Source organism: Lissotriton vulgaris, chromosome 11 (assembly GCF_964263255.1).
Source record: "Lissotriton vulgaris chromosome 11, aLisVul1.2, whole genome shotgun sequence".
In the NCBI taxonomy this organism is placed as follows: Eukaryota; Metazoa; Chordata; class Amphibia; order Caudata; family Salamandridae; genus Lissotriton; species Lissotriton vulgaris.
Genome location: NC_141699.1, coordinates 864,980,029 through 865,000,322, shown reverse-complemented (window position 1 = coordinate 865,000,322; position 20,294 = coordinate 864,980,029). Strand labels below are relative to the sequence as shown.

Here is a 20,294-nt window from a genome sequence, read left to right as displayed (position 1 = left end):
GCGGTGCCCGGCTCGGCCTGGCCTGCCTGCCAAGACGGTATTTTGCTTACAGTTATCTGCTCAGCCTCCGCAAAAACACATTCCAGTCTAGTGAAATAGGTAAACCTATTCCCGGCTGCAGAGCAAAGGGCCCTGCCTTCCTGTCTCCATGCAAGTAATTTACTGCACCCGCTACCATGGTAGGCCCATGGCCCCCGTACATTACATGAAGAACCATATGCACGCACTAGCATTCAGTGATGAACGGCCTCTGCCCGAGAGACCTTTTACTTCAGACAATACATCCTCTAAACACAAGATACCAGATATGCTATAGGTGCAGGTCGTTCTGACATTCCAGACATTAGTCTCCTCTACTAGTGCTAAAGTCAAGCCCCCAGCTCTCCCCAGTTACACGTCTACACCACGTCATGCTCAGTTGCGCGCGCATACGTGGCAAAGGTTTCTGCTGACCCTGCAAACTTTCTCTAAGTATCCACCCACTTGTGACGTTTCTCTGACTCTTCAAGTGCACGCCTACGTGTACGCCCTCTTACACGCCTTCTGTTACGCACATGTGTTCTTATCTCTCTCTTTTCACCTGTTACGCCTACTGTATTCATTTCAATTATATGGTTTTACTATATATAATGTGTGATGTTAATAAAATGTTGAATATCCCTTCCTGAACCTTAGTGGTGATGGAACCCGATGTCCAGTGTCTCGAGATACTTAATTAAAGCCCGTATGACTCAGATACCACGGACTCTGCCTCTCATTTGATTGAGCTATCCTTATTGTCATTTAATGTATAGAAAAATAGTCCGGTAATTTTATTTACCACATAAATCTGGCGCCCGAATAGAGACCCCTCCCCTTCCCCACTCGCCGGCGATGTAACGCAGGCCCCTGACCCCTTCTACAGCCGTGACGGATTCCTGTGCACACCTGCGGGTTTTCCTGCTATCTCCCTCAGGCCCACGGAGGAGACGGAGACTGCGACCCGGCATCCAGACGAGGCGGTGAGGAATGCGGAGGATCCCGACCAGAGCCCCAAGCCGAGAGAGCAAGGTCCGAGGTATCCGGAGGCCCACCTGGTCCGAAGCGCATGCGTAGAAGCCGTAGCAGTCCAGTCCAGTCCAGTATCGAGTTTCCGAGGCCTTCAGTTTCTGCTTCCCGGTGAGTACCGTTGTTGGGAACGCATCTAGACGGGTTCATTAATTTGTGCCCGGTCAAGACGGGTCTGGGTACACAGACCTGGTCCAGACGTGTTCACTTAGGTGGATACGGTATGACGTGTCTCTTTATGGGACCGGTATGTCTGTACTGTTCTAGCAGTGCATCTAGTAATTCAGTATTCTAGTGTTGTTTCTCGATATTTTCAGAATTGTGTTTTCATGTACTAGGTACCATCTGTCCGAAAATGTTTTAATGTGTTTAATGTCGTGGTATGAATGATTGTTTGCAATTCGTTACTGTGTTTATTGTGTTCACGTTCCAGTCAGTCCAAATATGCCGCTGTTCTCGAAATTACGTCAGATAGGAACCAGGAAAGGGATACTCGAAGAGGCAGTTCCCGTCCCGCCTAGGGACACTCTCGGACATTTTATGTACCAGAAACATGGCTTAGATGCCATACTGTATTTAGACTTATGGGTTGACTACACCAAGGATCTGGATGAGAAGTATAGATGGCCTGTCTCAGGGACATGGGATGCTGAATGCATCATGAGAGTAGAAGAAGCATTATGGAAAAAGAAAGCCAGACAATCCCAGAAAGATGCCATAGAATTATGGTGTAAAGAAGCGCATAGGAGAACAGAGAAAGAGATCAGGAAAGCAGAGAGAAGTAGAGAAGAATCCGAAAAAGCTAAAGAAAGAGAGCTACTAGAAGAAGGTGAACGAGTCAGAATAGAACAATTAGACAGACAAAGAAATGCCCTTATTACAGGTCTGTATCCTGTTCTCGACGAGGGCCTGCCCAAGGCGAGCCCGGAGGTACCCCGTAACTTGCCGCCACCATTGGTCCCGACTAAACTCCGCCATAAACAGACCGCAGCGGACATTTTCCTTTCTTCCTATTTAGATGACGTTGCTCCAGAGTATGCCAATGCACGCGTACCACCTACTAATAATAATGCTCAGCCCCTTGTTCAAGACAAGATTCCCCCCATTGTCATATCCCCCACCGTTTCTCCTGTCACTGGTCCTGGCAATCCTTTTACTCCACCTGCAACCCAGAGTCTGCCTACATTACCTACACCTACTTTACCAGCTATGACACCAGTAGCGACGGCACAGCCAGTAATAGTTGATGGTCACGCTTCAGGAGGTGCAGTAGGAGGTCCCCCTATCACCCCGCCTCAAGTAAAACGACTAACACTTAGAGAAGCAGCATTACAACGTACACCAAAAGTAACTACATACGCAGCCCTTAAAAAGTACCTTACTGATTTCAGATATGATCCAGTACCAGGTGAAGACCAGATGATACTATATTCAATACGTTTACGACGGGTTACAAACTATTTGACTATTTTACCAAATATGAGAGAACATTTAGATAACATATATCACTTTATTAGAACGGGGGAGAGACCAGAAAGTATTCACGAGGCCATGGCACACAACAAGGTGGAGACGCAAAATATGATCCTACAGTTTTTGATAAATTGTTTGATAAGGGAACAAGACCAGCCAGGTAAAAGCCAAGAAGAAATGAAAGTCCTGATAAAATGGAGTGACAACATAGCTGATGGTAAACATAGTAAACAAAGTTGCATAGAATCCATGTATAGAAAGATTCGTAAAGAAATTCTGGACATACACGCAAAGGAAAAAGCAGCTAGGGAAGCCGAGAAAGTGGAGGAAGAAGTCTCAGAGGACGAAGATATAGAAGATACAGAGAACCCAGATAGAATAGCGTATGTAGGTAGAGCAAGACCTTTTGACAGACCCATACGCCCAGAATGCAAGAAACGTTTTCTTTCTCCCATACCAGAACAATGTTCTCTTGAGCATCTATTCCAAGCCACTGATAAAGTACTGAAACAACGAATAGGTTACAGTGAACTTAGTACCATGCGTGAACAGGAACTAGCACGGTCAGCAGTTCAATGGGCTGGAAATACTAGCGTATACAAGGATGATTCAGTAGCGCAAACATTTTTTAATCTTTCCCCAGACGAACAGCGATTAGCTGGTATGTACATGATCCAGCATCTCATTACACTATATGAGAGTCCGCATTCTGATCCAGGTCCCCTATATAATATATTGGACGAGTTACTCCTAGGTAGATGGAGAGGCCTAGGTACCGATTTAATTAATACCATTCTAGAACAACGACACAAATACAGAACGTTCCTGACTCCACATTTTGTTCCCGTTCCACCCCCAGTAAGGAAAACCTTTTACATAGACAGACAGAATCCCTTACGAGAAGTTCATCCCGTCCGGAAGACAGACGGTGAGCTTGAACGAGTATTTGTTTACACCCCCTTATCGAAAATAGAACTATTGGAAATGAAAAAGTTAGTGCCCTGTCACGATAAATATCCAGCAGGGTTCCACCGTGAATTAAAAGACATGCTCCGCATGGGGGAGTATAGGTATCGTGATATTATTAAAATGTTAAAGGTACTGTTGCCAGCCGGCATTTACGAGAAACTGAAAGAAAAAGAGTGGGAGGTGGGAGAGAAAAAGATTGATTGGGCAGAATTAGAACACGAAAACAGTACACAAATCCCAGGTACTGGTCTTGGGGAGAAAGCCAAAGCATTACCCGAGTTGTTAATACAGGTTTTGCCAAGATTACTAACTACGAAAAAGGAAGACTGGGATGCAATCTCAGCCTGCAAACAGAAACAAGACGAAGACACTAGTGATTTTTATTCCAGATTCGAGAAATGTTTCATTATTAATAGCGGCCTGAAAACAAGTAGTGAATCATACCCACATCTTTTTGTGACCAAACTAGTAGAGAATTCCTTACCACAAGTTAAAAATAGAGTACTGAAAGTCGAGAGTACATGGCAAGCAAATAGCCCTTCTCAAATGTTACAAATGTTACAGTACCACCAGAACCGAATTAGAGAGGAACACGATCATGAACAGAGACATATTAAAGACACGAAAATGAAAGTACTAGTTGCTCAGTCTTTCCCAGCAGACGGTCAGAAGAAGGGTACGGCTCCGCCAGGTCATTCAGCAGTTCCTGTTAAAGGGAATTGCAATTACTGTAAGCAGCCAGGTCACTATATAAACGAATGTACCGTTCTGAATTACAATATTGCTACAGGCAGGACGAAAGAAAGACCGCGTCCACCTAGACAAGAACATGTTCCACAACATATTCCACAGAACAGGCAACCTCCACAGAATACACAACAGACAGTAGCTGTACCGCAACCCCAACCTATTGCTGCCACGCAACATGTCACGCAACAAATGTGCCAGTATGCGCAGTCAGATTACCCCGATTATCAGCAGTATTCATGAAACAGCCTAGAGAGGGAGGTTGGCTTGCCCCTTATCGAGGTACCTGTAGATCAAGAGGGTCCCTATGTACATAGTCAGGTATTAGGGAAAGACAGAAAATTTTTGATTGACACAGAGGCGAGCAGAACTACAATCAGTCATGACGAGGTTCCAGGGGCACCCCTCTCAGGCTCACAGAATGTGTATCTGGGTTTTTCAGGAAAGCCTATTGTTAACGAAGTGTCAAAGCCAGTTTCCCTAGAAGTTGGTCCATTGTCCCGTACTACAGACTTGTTACTTACGAAAGCATGTCCAGAAAATCTGCTTGGTATTAAAACATTGAAAGCACTAGGAGCAGTAATATGTTGTTCTCCCGAAGGAGTGAGATTGTTTTTACGTGATTTTAAAGGACATTATGTGTTGAGAGATTTTGATCCAAGATTGCAGAATGTACCACAGCATTTATGGGCACATGGTCCGACTGATGTAGGTTGTATGCACATTACACCATATCGTGTTACTCTAAAGCAAGGAGTTGTACTACCCCGAATCCGACAATACAAATTGCCACCTGAGGCTGTAGCAGCCTTACTGAAAATTATCGACGAACTGATTGCCCAAGGAGTGGTTGTAGAAACCGACTCCAATGTATGTAATTCTCCAATTATTCCGATTCTTAAACGAACTGACCCAAATGCACCACCGGTCTACAGATTGGTGATCGACCTTCGAGAATTAAATAAATGCATCACACCCCAGTACCCAGTGGTCCCAGACATTTCTTCCTTATTGACTGCCATTGATTCCGAAGCAGCGTTCTTTACTGTTATCGATCTCAAGAACGCCTTCTTTAGTGTCCCCATCCATCCGGAAAGCCAGTATCTCTTCGGATTCTGTTTAAATGGCCGAAGCTTCAAATTTGCACGTGCTCCTCAAGGGTTCACGGAAAGTCCTAGTATTTACAGCCAAGCCCTGAAACGACAACTTGACAGTATTCACATGCCTACTGACACTGCCCTACTCCAATATGTTGATGATCTGTTAATCACAGCACGGACCGAACGTGACTGCGAGCGCGCGTCACTGACTGTCTTGTATTTCTTGGCCGAAAAGGGGCATAAGGTGTCCCCTTTGAAGCTACAATTCTGTGCCCAGCAAGTGGTATACCTTGGACACTTGCTGTCCAAGTGGGGTAGACAGTTGACACCTGACCGCATCCAGTTAATTGCACATCTTCCACAACCCAAGACACAAAAGGAGGTACGGGCCTTCATTGGCCTCACTTCGTACTGCAGACAATGGATTCCTCAGTATTCATATCTAGCCAAACCACTCATACAATTGACAACACAGGAGGCAGCGACTTCGACTGTCCTCCCTTGGACTCAGGAACATACACAAGCTTTTGATGAATTGAAGAAAGCCCTATGTCAAGCACCTGTTTTTGCGACACCATGTTACAGCAAACCTTTTACACTTTTTGTCACTGAACGCGATGGCACAGCATTATCTGTTCTCACACAAGATCAAGCAGGAAAACACAAGCCTTGTGCTTATTTTTCTAGTACATTGGATCCAGTGGCCCAGGCTCTGCCTGCGTGCCTCAAATCAGTTGCAGCAACAGCTTTAGCAATCAGACAAAGCGACTCAATAGTGTTAGGACATCCCCTGACAGTACAAGTTCCACACTCCGTGGAAGTTCTCCTGAACCGAACCCAGACACAGCACCTGACCATAGCAAGACTGACAGGATATGAATTGACATTGTTTCAGCCACACATAGAGATCAGACGTTGCAACACTTTAAACCCTGCCACATTGTTACCCTCAAGCACAATTGACCCTACACCACATGACTGTGTGGAAGTCATTAATACTGTAACAAAACCCAGACAAGACTTGACAGACATTGCATTGCCCGACCCAGACCTGACACTTTACGTGGATGGTTCATGTATGAGAACAAGCACAGGAGAGTTAGTGGCCGCATATGCAGTAACCACTGAAACTGAAGTCATAGAAACACATCGTATTGACACATTGTCTGCCCAAGCAGCAGAGCTCATCGCTCTGACCCAAGCCTGCATACGAGCCAAGAACCTGAAAGTAAACATATACACAGATTCACAGTACGCATTCGGAGTCGTACACGACTTCGGTATCCTCTGGCAAGAAAGAGGTTTTTTAACTTCTCACGGCGCCAAGATACAACATGGTCCCCTCATTCAAGCACTGTTAGATGCCATACATCTACCTGCATCCATTGCTATCATGAAGTGCAAAGCACATGCGAAAGTTACTGACACCATTTCCCAGGGTAACGACCTGGCAGATCGAACAGCTAAACTCACAGCTCAGACTCAAACAGACATACCGACTGATCCGACAAAGACTGAAGTATCAACACAGACACATTGTATGACAGTTAAGGATCCCACTCTAGATGTACTCGACATACAGACACATGCCACTCCAGACGAAATCAAGAAATGGACTGAACAAGGAGGGATCCAGACAGATCAGGGAAGGATGACGAAGGGAAGAGCCACATGGTTTCTCCCCGACTCTATGGTTCAAGTTATCATAAATACAGCACATAGTCCAGCACACTTAGGAGAAAAAGCCATGTTAGACAGCATACAGAATCTCTGGTCCAACAAGCATTTACGTGCAGCAGCAAAACAGAAAGTGCGTACCTGCATGATCTGTTGTCAGTTCAATCCAGGCAAAGGCATTCCCGTGGAACAAGGTGGATTCCATCCTCCTGACCACCCTTTCGAAGTCCTGCAGATGGATTATATCCAGATGGATCGATGCCGAGGATTCAAATATGTCCTCGTAGTTGTATGTGCCCTTTCCAGATGGACAGAAGCGTACCCAGTCCCAGATTACACTGCCGTGACCACTGCCAAACAGTTAGTCCGTGAATTTTTCCAGCGATACGGCTTGCCCCGTGTCGTGTACTCAGATAATGGACAGCCATTCTCGTCCGAACTCATGAAACAGGTATCACTCCTGTTAGGATACCAGTGGAAATTTCACTGTGTACGACACCCCGAAGCAGCTGGCCTGGTCGAGAGACACAATCAGACTCTGAAAACACGATTAGCGAAGGTCTGTGCAGAAAAAGGTGTAGATTGGATGGTAGCCCTGCCGGTTGCCCTCTTTTACATGCGTATGGTAGCTCATTCCAGAACCGGACTATCTCCCTATGAGGTAGTCTTCGGCCGACCTCCAAACATGTGGGGTACGCCTATGCCTCGTAAGATAACTGATGTCGATAGTAACATGCTGACAGATTACCTGGTTTCCTTGATGTCTGCACTACTATCTTGTCGTTCATAGGTCGCGGCTGCCTTCCCGGACAACACCCAAGTGAAACCGCATGAAATCGTTCCAGGAGACCTGGTGTACGTCCGCAATTTTGATCGCACAAGCCCTCTGAAGCCCAGGTGGAAGCAACCGAAACTGGTGTTGATGACCACGAGGACCGCTGTGAAGGTCGAGGGAGGAAAAGGGTGACTCCACTCCAGCCACATTAAGCGCTTTCATGGACTGTGTCCAGAGACTGTTTCCAAGGACTGCCCCGATACTGACTCTAAACTCCCCCTGTTAGAAAAAACTCCGCAGCAGGAGTACAGAACTAAGCTAAGGTCTAGTAAGTCAGACAGCGTTTAATTGTTTAGGTCCCCCTCGGGTGAAGCGGTTAGACAGGTTTCTGACATGTATAAGATAGACCCAAGTAGTCAGAGAGATAGGCGAATCGAAAAGAGAGAAAAATATTGCAAAAACCTGCACAGCAGATGCGTCATTACGTTAATCATTATGTTTATTCTGAGTATCTCGATTATATGCATAAGCTTGATGCTACATGTTTTCTTTCCTCCTCTTGGTTCACATGTACATACTTTCTCTAATGACTCCGTAGAGCACACTTTCAGCAACCTGCCCCCTCACGAGCTGTCCTATCGACTAGCAATGCGCAACAACACTTTCATTCGTATGTTACACCATACTCACCAGACCAGCAATGCCACAAATTGCTGGGTATGTGGCCGACTCCCACTTTATCAGAAATACAAGGGAGCTCTGCCTCTCTTTCCCTACCCGTTTACACATAATGGTTCGTGCGGAGCATGGTTTGCTTTAATGTCCTCCTTAGACAGTAAGTCCAAAGTTTCCCCAGGCAATTGGATATGGGGGAACCTGAATACAGTCATGAATAAAGCATGTTTCCCAGATGCAGACGGTCTTCCCCAAAGGATAGGGACCGACCTAGAAAATGAAGTGTATGAATTAGGTAATTTTTCCCTCAATCTCATGATTCTGAACGTCCAGTCCGAGACTAATTCGGACTTGCCGTTTATAACAGTTTTACCAGTGAAAGGCGAATTATGCGTTAGAAAGAATGGTTCAGTACATCTAGGACACAGTGATTGTAATACTGTGGTCGAATTCAGCGATAAAGGAAAGTCTACTTTCAAAGCCTCTCGACATTCCTATTTTATTTGTGGTCAGACAGCTTATGTACACCTGCCCCTTGATTGGGATGGGACGTGTTATATCGCGTTCCTATTACCACCTGTTTTTCTAGCCCCACCTGATTATCATCGAAATCCACGCCTTATGCATGTCAGACATAAGAGAGACCTTCCTCCTGTTATTGATTACTCTGAGTCAGCATGGGACCAGTATAAGGATTATATTAAAGGATACTTCTGGTTCATAGGCCCTGTCCAGAACAGTAAAATAATACGAAGATTGACAAGAACCCTTGAAGCAGTAGTGAACGAAACTACGTTTGCTTTAGGTAACCTGACCGAAGAACAGTCTGCTATGAGACTTGTTGTACTTCAAAATCGCCTTGTCCTTGACGTCATCCTGGCCGATAGGGGCGGGGCTTGTAGAGTGATCGGATCTAGTTGCTGCGTGTTTATACCTAATAACGCGCCATCCGTGTATAAAGCCATAACCAGGCTCCATGAAATTGCTCACCTGATACACCAGAATCCTGGCACCTGGACTTGGTCCGGTTGGCTCTGGAGTGTGATATCCGCCTGGGGATGGAAAGTGTTATCATTCCTAGGAATAATACTGCTTATTCTATTCAGTTGTTGTCTCTGTCTGCAATGTGGGCCAGCGATTTGCGGCTTGTGCGCCACAGCTTGTATTCCCCGTCCAAGTTCACGTTCCCGTTCCCGAATGAAAAAAGATGAGCAAATGATGTTATATGAACAGATAGATGGTCTCATGAGAATAGATATATCCTAAAGGGTGAAGTGGGGGCCAAGGAGGGAATGAGGAAATAGAAATTTTTAGGTAGTCAATGTGTCCCCCACTCGCACCCCATCCATGCACACGTGCCCCATGTATGTCATGTAATTCCTTTTCCGTGCCTGCCAGGAAGACGCATATGCATTTGCGTCCAACGTTAACATGTCAGTTACTCAGTCCCCCCCGAACACTAAGGCCCTTGATTGAGGCTCCGAGTCTCTTCTGTCTCTGAAAGCTGCAGTTTAGGTATGCATCCCTGACCTCTACCTTACATCCTGCCCAGACGAGCGGTGCGCGTCTCGGCCTGGCCTGCCTGCCAAGACGGTATTTTGCTTACAGTTATCTGCTCAGCCTCCGCAAAAACACATTCCAGTCTAGTGAAATAGGTAAACATATTCCCGGCTGCAGAGCAAAGGGCCCTGCCTTCCTGTCTCCATGCAAGTAATTTACTGCACCCGTTACCATGGTAGGCCCATGGCCCCCGTACATTACATGAAGAACCATATGCACGCACTAGCATTCAGTGATGAACGGCCTCTGCCCGAGAGACCTTTTACTTCAGACAATACATCCTCTAAACACAAGATACCAGATATGCTATAGGTGCAGGTCGTTCTGACATTCCAGACATTAGTCTCCTCTACTAGTGCTAAAGTCAAGCCCCCAGCTCTCCCCAGTTACACGTCTATACCACGTCATGCTCAGTTGCGCGCGCATACGTGGCAAAGGTTTCTGCTGACCCTGCAAACTTTCTCTAAGTATCCACCCACTTGTGACGTTTCTCTGACTCTTCAAGTGCACGCCTACGTGTACGCCCTCTTACACGCCTCCTGATACGCACATGTGTTCTTATCTCTCTCTTTTCACCTGTTACGCCTACTGTATTCATTTCAATTATATGGTTTTACTATATATAATGTGTGATGTTAATAAAATGTTGAATATCCCTTCCTGAACCTTAGTGGTGATGGAACCCGATGTCCAGTGTCTCGAGATACTTAATTAAAGCCCGTATGACTCAGATACCACGGACTCTGCCTCTCATTTGATTGAGCTATCCTTATTGTCATTTAATGTATAGAAAAATAGTCCGGTAATTTTATTTACCACAATATGGTGCCAGTGGTACGTAGGGCACGGATGGGAAAGGAGTCCCCAGGCTTGCAGCACTGTTTGTGCAACCCTGAGTGACCCAGGTAAACTTCTGGCAGAAGGCCTGCCATTGCTGACTGCAGAGACAGTGTAAACTGTTCCATTTAGACTTTTCGCCCTCACCATGTGTGGTAAAGTTAATGCATTGATTTTAAAATATTTAGTCCCTCTTAAGGAAGAGCTCCTGAGTCCAGGAGGCAGGGAGCCTTATATCGAAGGTCTGAGCATGTAAGTGTAACTATCACTTATAGTGAGTGCCCTTTAATGGTAAAGGCCACTATGTCCCCATAGTGGCCTTTACCATTAAAGGGCACTCACTATAAGTGATCGACGGTCCATAGGATAACATGAGCTGGGCCCTGGAAAACCAAAGGTTGGTAGCAAGCAAGCATTTTTGAAGGACAATCGGGAAGTTGCAGGTAGGGGTCACTCGATAAGACTTCTGGGCTGTTGACTTTTAATATAGAACAGTAGTGTTAAGTACTGTTCTAGTTATTGGTAACTTTCACAACACATAATTAAATTTTGTGAGCATTACCGTCTTTGACCTGAACTCTCGCCACAAGAAAAAGTTTGATTAGGACCTTTTCGCAAAATCTGTCTGGGTCTTGGGTAGCAGTAGAAATGTGTTAGCCTCAGCCCTGCCTTATAATCCTCTTAAGTAGAATACCCAGATATCGAGGCCCTTTACTAGCCAATTTCATTGGGAGTCACGGTACTGAACCTAGTAAAGTGGAGATTTTAATGTGGAGGCTGATGTTCTGACATAGTCATAAGAATGTCATCAGCATGTGAAAATGCATGCAGAGGCCTGCTATTCGACAATAACAGGCTGGCCAGAAAAGTCTGGCCCACGAGCCGGTTAAGATGATTGATCCCACAGATTAAAGTTGAATTGTGATTAGCTGAGCTGATTACCAGCACTTTGGACTTAACATGGCATATCTTATTGTATACATAAAGGAACATGCAACAGAATATCTGGACCCATTGGCATTATTCAACCAAGCAGGACCTTCGGATCCAGATACAAATCACATAAAGACCCCATATCCCACAACTAGACTTGGCATACTATTGTATACAGCAGCTGCATACACAAGTAAATGCAGTGGGGTGCGGCGGGGTAGGAGGATCGACAGATGATGGAATAGGTATAATTAAATAATACCTAGTCTATCGCTTGCCTGCCCTGTGCCTCCACTCTTACCTGTGCCGGCCGCCGGCGCCACTGATTATATACCTAGTTATCACTACCTTATGGAAGAACACTGACTTACACTCTATATTCTGATCATTATACACAGATGGTCTACAAATAACTCTGTGTACGTCATCTCTGTGAATGTAAACTGACTATCTAACTATGTCAAGAGCAAGAAGACTTCAAGATATTTTAGCAACAAAAAAAGACAGATATAGCTCAGTTACAGGGGACTCACATTTCGCCAACAGAGACAGAAAAACTTGTAAACTTGGGGATTTATAAAGCGCAGTTGTTGCCCGAAGGCGTCCAAGCGCTAGAACACGATTGTGTGGGAAAAGTTGTTGGTAGCAGTCACATTCATGCAGAAGCTCATGCAAGGGACCACAACACTAATCTCCATGGGAAGTGTGGTGTTGCTATAGAAACTACTTGTGGAATTTATCAGGACTAAGATGATAATTGGAGGACAAATGAATTTAACCATAGACCAGATCCTAGATCGGACTGGCATAATTGACAAACGTAATCTATTAGACTTATGGCAATTCACCTACCACAGAAAGGTTAATAATTTCTTTCATCTGTCTAAGGGACGTTATCCCACACTAACTTCTTTGTACTGCAAGGCATATTACAAAAACAATTGACCCATACTGAAATACTTCAGACATACTGTCTGACCAGTCCCTCTTACTATTAAACCTTTTATTAGGATACAGTGTACCCCACTTCAACCCCCAATACTGGTGCACACAGGAAACCAGGTATATAATACCAGAGGAGAAGCAGGCTCTATAGGCTCATGTCAGAGTGTAAAAAGCAGATTTACGACCATATGACCACATACACCCTCTAGGGAGGGACACAGCAACATGGAGAGGGTATGTTCATGCAAGATTCAGCTACAGTTACAAACAGATGGAATAAAGAACTAGACTAGAACAATCCATCATACACCGGACACCAACAAAACGGGAGCCCCTGCCCTCTACTCAAGCATCAGAACGAAGCAGAAAAGTATACACTCATTTCATTTTACATACGCAGAGAGGGCCGTAGTGAAACTGAATAGTGCCACTATGAATGTAGAGACAAGGAAGAAAGAATGCTTGCATTGCAATTAAAGCAAGAAAAGCGGAATTAGCCACACCAGTACTCCGAGATACAGAAGGCAATTTGCTCACCCACCCAGAATACATTACAGAAGCATCTGCCTCATTCTATGATACCCAGTATGAACTTATCACAGGGGAGCTATCCATATTCACAGAGAGATTCAACTTGTCAAAGCAAAACCATGAAGGGTGAACCATACAGGGAGAGGAAGTCCAATAGGCCTGCCCACATGTAGGTCACCTGGCGAAGATGGCTTTCCAGGTGAGTTTTATACAAAATGTAAAGCACACATCGCTCCATTACCACATGTGGAATTCAAGGAGGCAAATGAAATGGGATAATTTCCAAAACAACAAGCTACTTGTGGTAAATACTTTAACTGACTGCAGATTCCTCACCTTTTGAATACTTCCCCAGATTCCAGACTGAATCCAGCAACTTTTTCACCAGTACCCCTTCACGTTGGCAGGTAGCGCCACCGGCTCCGCATCAACGAAGTTTCACGTCGGATGTGGCATGTGTGGCCTATATCTGTGTCCACCGTGCGTGCAGACACTAATTCCTGTCTTTCCACACCAACAGATGCAGATCCAGAGCTACTCTTCATCTGATCGAGACTATAGAAATTGTACAAACATTCTCAGTGTGCAAGGGGATCAGGTCTCCTTCCAAGTCTACAGGGTTTAAACCCTGTGGGGGATTTCACAAACTAATGTCTGTAACTGATCCACATGTGGTTCGCCTGTGGTGCCTGGGGTCGGATCACAAGACCCCACGCCAGGACTGGTCGAGAGGGGTAGTAGCTTTGTGATTAGTCTGAGCGCTGTGGTTCCACGGTCAGACAGGGAATGGGAGCTGGACATGGTCCTCACCAGGCTGTGCATTACAGTCTGGTGGGGAAGATACAAAGTGCACATGACTGTTTGGCCGGCAGGAATGCGCAATTAGTGAGTGCAAACCACTACTTCCCCCTGCTCTGGCCAGCACCTCCCCACAAGCCACTGACTGCAATAGGAAAACTAAAATGATAATAACCATATGTTATTAATATTTTATTTTATTTTTCCTCTTGAGCATTGAGGTGAGGTTCCTCCACCTTAGCAGAGGAGCCGCCACTGAGTACCTCTGCATGCTTCATGCCTTCTCGGGGACTGAGAGTAGCGGGATGGAGCCGAGACCTACTTGAACTTCTTGCACATCTTTTTGGATTTCCCCAAGAACGTAGAGCGCTTAGAAGACCAGTCACATGAGCAACCTTGGGAGGGCGACCTACCTCTCTAAACTCTTGTCTTTGAGTCGAGGTAGAGGAGAACCGCACCTAGAAATCAATGCTTAGTGTTTAGGGTGTGGGATGTTCGTATAGCTGGCCTGATAGCATACATTAGAACAGGAAGTGTTGTCTGACGACGAATCGAATACAAAGTATATTCGTTTAGTTAGCTGCGGATATCTATTAGATGATGTCTGATAAACAATATATTGTTGTTCAGGTTGCTTCTAGAGACGTGACATTCTGACATTTAGGACTTTTTCAGCTTGCTCGCCACAGTGCGCCGTCCACAACTTTTACGCCCCGCCACTTTCACATGTCACCAGCCGCGACTGCAATATCTCCATATATGAATACACGACCAGCACATATAAATCCTATTGCCTCGTTCACCACACCCTTAGCAACACAATTGCGAGAACCCATAAATCTGTTTTAATCACTCTCTGGTGAAATGCCATCCCTCATCCAAATCTTTGCCATTATGTCTTTCAGAATACGTGTTCCAATATCTGTCCCCATCGGCCACGCATTAACAGGGCTTATCTAAATTTTGATTGTATGTATATGTGTGTGTACAAATGTTTTGTCTTTCTTTTCTTGCTTGCTATAGACATGGTCTCAATTGGAGTTCTTTCCCTGTTATCCATTAGTTTGGTTAGCCTTTGTTTAGTACATGGGTACTCACAAACTTTTTGCCGGGGTCAAAATTACAGTGTGGCTTGTGGCCGAGGGCCGTACTGGTAGGGGTGGATTCAGTGGGGGGGGGGGGGGGGGGGGGGGGGGGAGTGGGGGTATGGTCAGTTTGGGCGGGGCTAGAGTAAAAGCAAGCAAACCTGTTTTAAAACATTAGACAATGTGACAATGATGTATTTCAAAAGCAGATGTAACTACAAAGAGCACATTTTGATAATACATTTTTATTAGCAGACAATAGCAATCTTCGGAGGCATTGCATAGCTTCATACACACTTTGACCCAAATTCCATCACAGTTTCTCTCTTGCACTTTCTCTCGCTCTGTCAGTCAGTCTTTCTCTCTCTCTCTCCCTCCGCCAGTCAGCCTCTCTCTCTCTGTCAGTCAGTCAATCTCTCTGTCAGTCAGCCCCTCTCTCTCAGTCAGTCAATCTCTCTCTCTCTGTCAGTCTCTCTATCTCTCAGTCAATCAGTTTTAGAGGGAGACTGACTGACAGAGAGAGACTGACTGACAGAGAGAGACCGACTGAGAGAGAGAGACTGACAAAGAGAGGGAGAGAGATTAACTGACTGAGAGAGAGAGGCTGACTGACTGACAGAGAGAGAGGCTGACTGACAGAGAGAGACTGACGGACAAAGACTGAGAGATTGACTGATTGAGAGAGATACTGACAGAGAGAGACTGACATAGAGAGAGACTGAGAGAGAGAGAGACTGACAGAGAGAGAACGATTGAGTGACAGAGAGACTGACTGACAATCTCTCTCTATCTGTCAGTCTCTCTCTCTGTCAGTTTCTCTCTCTGTCAGTCTCTCTCAGTCAGTCTCTCTCTCTGTCAGTTTCTCCCTGTCAGTCTCTCTCTCTCCCTGTCAGTCTCTCGATCAGTCTCTCTTTCTGTCAGTCAGACTCTTTCAGTCTCTCTCTGTCTGTCTCTCTCTCTCTGTCAGTCAGTCTCTTAGTCATTGTCAGTCTCTCTAGCTCAGTCAGTCAGTCTCTCTCTCTCTGTCAGTCAGCCTCTCTCTCTGTCGGTCAGTCAGTTTCTCTCTGTCGGTTAATCTCTCTCTCTCTTTGTCAGTCAGTCTCTCTCTGTCAGTGTCTCAGTCTTTGTTAGTTAGTCTTTCTCTCTGTCAGTCTCTCTGTCAGTCTCTCTCTGTCAGTCTCTCTGTCAGTCTCTCTCTCAGTCAGCCAGTCTCTCTATCAGTCAGTCTCTCTCTCTCTCTCCCAGTCAGTCTCTCTCTCAGTCAGTCAGTCTCTCTCTGTCAGTCTTTCAGTCTTTGTCAGTCAGTCTCTTCATCTGTCAGTCAATCTCTCTGACAGTCTCTCTGTCAGTCTCTCTCAGTCAGTCTCCCTCTGTCAGTCAGTCTCTCTCTCTGTCTCTCTCTCTGTCTCTCTGTCAGTCATTCTCTCTTTCAGTCAGTCAGTCTCTCTCTCTCGTCCTCTCTCTCTGTCAGTGTCTCTCTAGCACGTGCTACAGTTTCATTAATCTATAGTAGTCCGTTGGTGCCAATTGAAAGCATTCCACATGTTTCGGTCCAAATGTTGCCCAACTTCATATAGGTGTCCTAGCCTTAGTGGATCATCTCTATTCCGTCTTGTAACTGGGGTTTGTTAATGCTGGGCGGTGGGGGGGCTGGAGGGAGGTCTCCGGGGTTGCGTTGGAGTCTGCATTATGAGTTACTGGGGCGGCACAAGGGCATGCAGCGGTGTTGGGTGTGCTGTTTGAGATGATGTACATGTATAAAATAAATGATTCGTGATAGATGGAGTAAAAGCTATTCGATATTGTCGTTCTGTTGATCATTCCGTCATTTAACTGCATACTGGACTAGAAATTTAGCGCAATCAACCAGGATGTAATACGCCACAAATGTATTGACCTGTACAGCAATATTCTCTAAGCTGTGATGTATAACCTGTATATTGGTTGTTATGAAACGTTTAAAAATCATAATAAAAAACAAATTTAAACAAAAAAATTAGTTACAGGGGCCAGAAACATTGAAGTATCTTTCTTTAGAGTACTCCTTTAGTCCATTTGTCGAGTAGGATTACAGTCGAAGTTAAAATATTCTTATCTGTTGGTCTTTATCTGTGGAGTATCCATAATAAATTAAGGAGAGGCACATAAAGTACTGGATATGCAATACCATTCTAGTTCATTCCATAACTGGGCTGGGTATATATAATTCCCACGCTAGGAACTCCAAGTCCCTCATCCATCGGCCTCCTGTATAGTGTTTTTTTGGGTAGCCTGTGAGATTATTTTCGTGCTCCGTTATAACTGATTTAGGGAACCTGAATAATAGTGCCTAGAGCACAAACAGGAATCTAGGTTAAAATAAAATCATTTTAATACTGGCCACCCGTCCTAGTCAGAAAGTCTGTAGCTTCACCCATTTGCATATGTCTTGATTATATAGGACCTCTAGTAGGGGGAGTATATTGTAATGCTAGATATTGTTTGCTGATCTTTATAGATATATTGTAAAGGTATTTGATGGGTTGTAACTTTATTTTATCTGCTTACTGATATTGATTTGGTCTCAGACGACCAGTGGAATCCACTCCTTTTCAAGGAACCTCAACCTAATTTTATTGATCAGTCATTATTTTGGTGGCTTAATTTTGGGTTTACAGAATATTGCATGTTTCTTTTCCACTACATTGTCATTCCAGCCATGATGATTATGTATGTATTAATACGTTTTTCAGAGCATTTCTTGAGTCTTATTATTAAGAAGAACTCCCACATGATTACATGTCTCAAATCTGTTTAAATAATAGTGCTATATACATAGCCACATTAATTTGTATATCCCGAAAAAGCAGAGTAAACGACAGACGGTTTGGGATTATGGAATTTAATTCACTGGTTAACATTCTCCCAAGATTATTTAACACTTCTACAAGCCAAGATCTTATGGAAAAAACTCCCCAGCTTTTTCATTCTTATTTTCTATCAAAGGATGTTATATGTCAAAAAGAGTCTGAGATTGAAAGGTTACTGGAGAATGAAAACTTTTCTAGCTATCGTAACGGAAAGTTTCAATTCTATTAAGGACGTAGAGGCGAGGATTATGGTGTACTTCCTTCACTTTTATTATCCAGCAGCTATGATAACAACAACAAAGACTTAATTTCCCATGAAATTTGGAAAGAAGTCATCAACAAAGTAATGTCCAATCAACTGTGTCAGAGGTCCCATGATAGTCCGTCATCTATTGCTGCCTCTCCTTTCTTCCTGTGATGGAACACGAGAAACATCATCTTAAGTCTTGTTTTGACCAAACTGGTCCTGAAGGGGTATAAATATATGTCATGAAAATCCATACTTGCAACCTCCTGAGCAATACACAAGTTTGGAGCAAATACATGCAAATATATATTTTACAATCTACAGAGGATCACCATGTCATCAAATAGAAACATATAAGGATACTCACCTTAACCAAGTTCCTCTCATACGGTGGGGTTTAATCATCAATGTGGTTGGGCGAATCCTTGCATCGGCGTCCTCAATGAAACTGAAACTCTCCATTAAGATATCTAGAAAATGTTTCATTCTTTGTCAGGACCAGAGGTGAGGATTATGTTGGTTTAAAGTTTCTCTGCCACCAGCGTAGCAATGCTAGGGACTGGTTAAAAGTAAAACCTTTTAAAGGTAGGATCCGAAGACCAGTCCGCTGCATTGAGAATATCTTTCAAGCGAGCCCCCAGGGAAAACTCTTTAGAGGCCATGGCCCCTCTAACGGAATGAGCATCAAATAATCTTAGTATCAATGTCAGCCTCTTGCATAACCCATCTGACAAAAGTAGGGGAGGAAACTGCCTTAACCAATTTCCGAAGGGCAATCTTAAATTGCCTTTCGCCACATCAGAGCCTGAGGGGGAATTAGTGCCGGATCAGGTTGCGGGCACTAGACGGGCAGGTCAAGGGGACTGAGCCAGCAAGCAGTAGCCCATAAGGTCCCGACTCTGGAATCGCCAGCAGGGGTTGGGCCATGAAGGCTCTCTCTAGGCCAGGCCGTCAAAAGTGTCTGGATCTAATCCTATGGAGGATTCTCTCTTGCGCTTTGGGGTGAGCGCAGGCTAATCAGGCTTCCCTGGGGTAAGTGGGAGCAGGCCTCTGAAGGTGTTTCCCTTCCAGGGAGTGATTTGAAGTAGCGCTTAGAATACAGAAGTTTCTGCTCCAAGGCAGCCACTGCCTGAGTTAACCCCTTTAATATAGAGGTGTCCATCACCTCACGGAAGTCGTCATCTGTGGGGAGGTAGGTGACCTCATCCTCCTTTGCATAGGTCTCTTCTAAGTCACTCATGATTAGTTCTTATTGGGGTGACCAAATATAGCAATGTATGGCACTGGGGCTCCAAGGCAGAGTCAGAGGGTATATCAATGAGGCGGGGCTCTCCCAGCCATGTATGAGCGAGCCCAAGGTGGCAATAACCGGACAGCGCCTGCAGAACACTGCAGTCACCCACGTGTATTGCAGGGCTATTATGTTAGCCGGGACTGGTGCCCAAGCGGAAAAAAATAAGTTGTGGCAAGCGCTAAGCGCATTAGTAATATAGACCACAATTCAGGGCCTACTGCTCCAGGCTTATGGGGCAAGGCACAAAAAGGAGAACGAGGCCCGTCACCTGCATTCACTGTGGTGCCCTCTAATGGACAGAGGATCACCGCGTGTTAGGCCTCAGCGCTGAAACGTGCAGTCAACTGAAGAAGTGACCGCGGATGAGTGACACGTTCCCGTGGGAAGTACACCGCAATGAAAATAACAAGCAGTTGATACCAAACTGAAAGCAAAAACCACCAAACAAGATTGAAGAAGGAGGCACTTATCTCAGCTGCAGGAGCAGCACAGAAAGAGGAGGTAACAACAGAGACGAGGGACTTCGGTGGGACCTCTGTTTTGACATTACTTTGTTGTTGAATTCTTCCCAGGTTTCATGGGAAAATAAGTCTTTGGTGTTGTTAACATGGCTGCTGCATAATAAAAGTGAAGATAGTACAACAATATCCTCGCATCAGGTCCTGACATAGAATCGGATTTAACTCTCAACATAAAGATCTAGCAGTCATTCCGTCAAAAGAGTGTGATGGACTAGGTGTATTAAAATTGAA

The 20,294-nt window shown here is 44.9% G+C and overlaps 1 protein-coding gene across 2 annotated transcripts in view; it reads left to right on the top strand.

Moving 5' to 3' along the window:
• FARP2 (FERM, ARH/RhoGEF and pleckstrin domain protein 2) overlaps positions 1-20,294 on the top strand; it is a 1,631,776-nt gene that overhangs the window by 560,489 nt on the left and 1,050,993 nt on the right. The window lies entirely within an intron of this gene.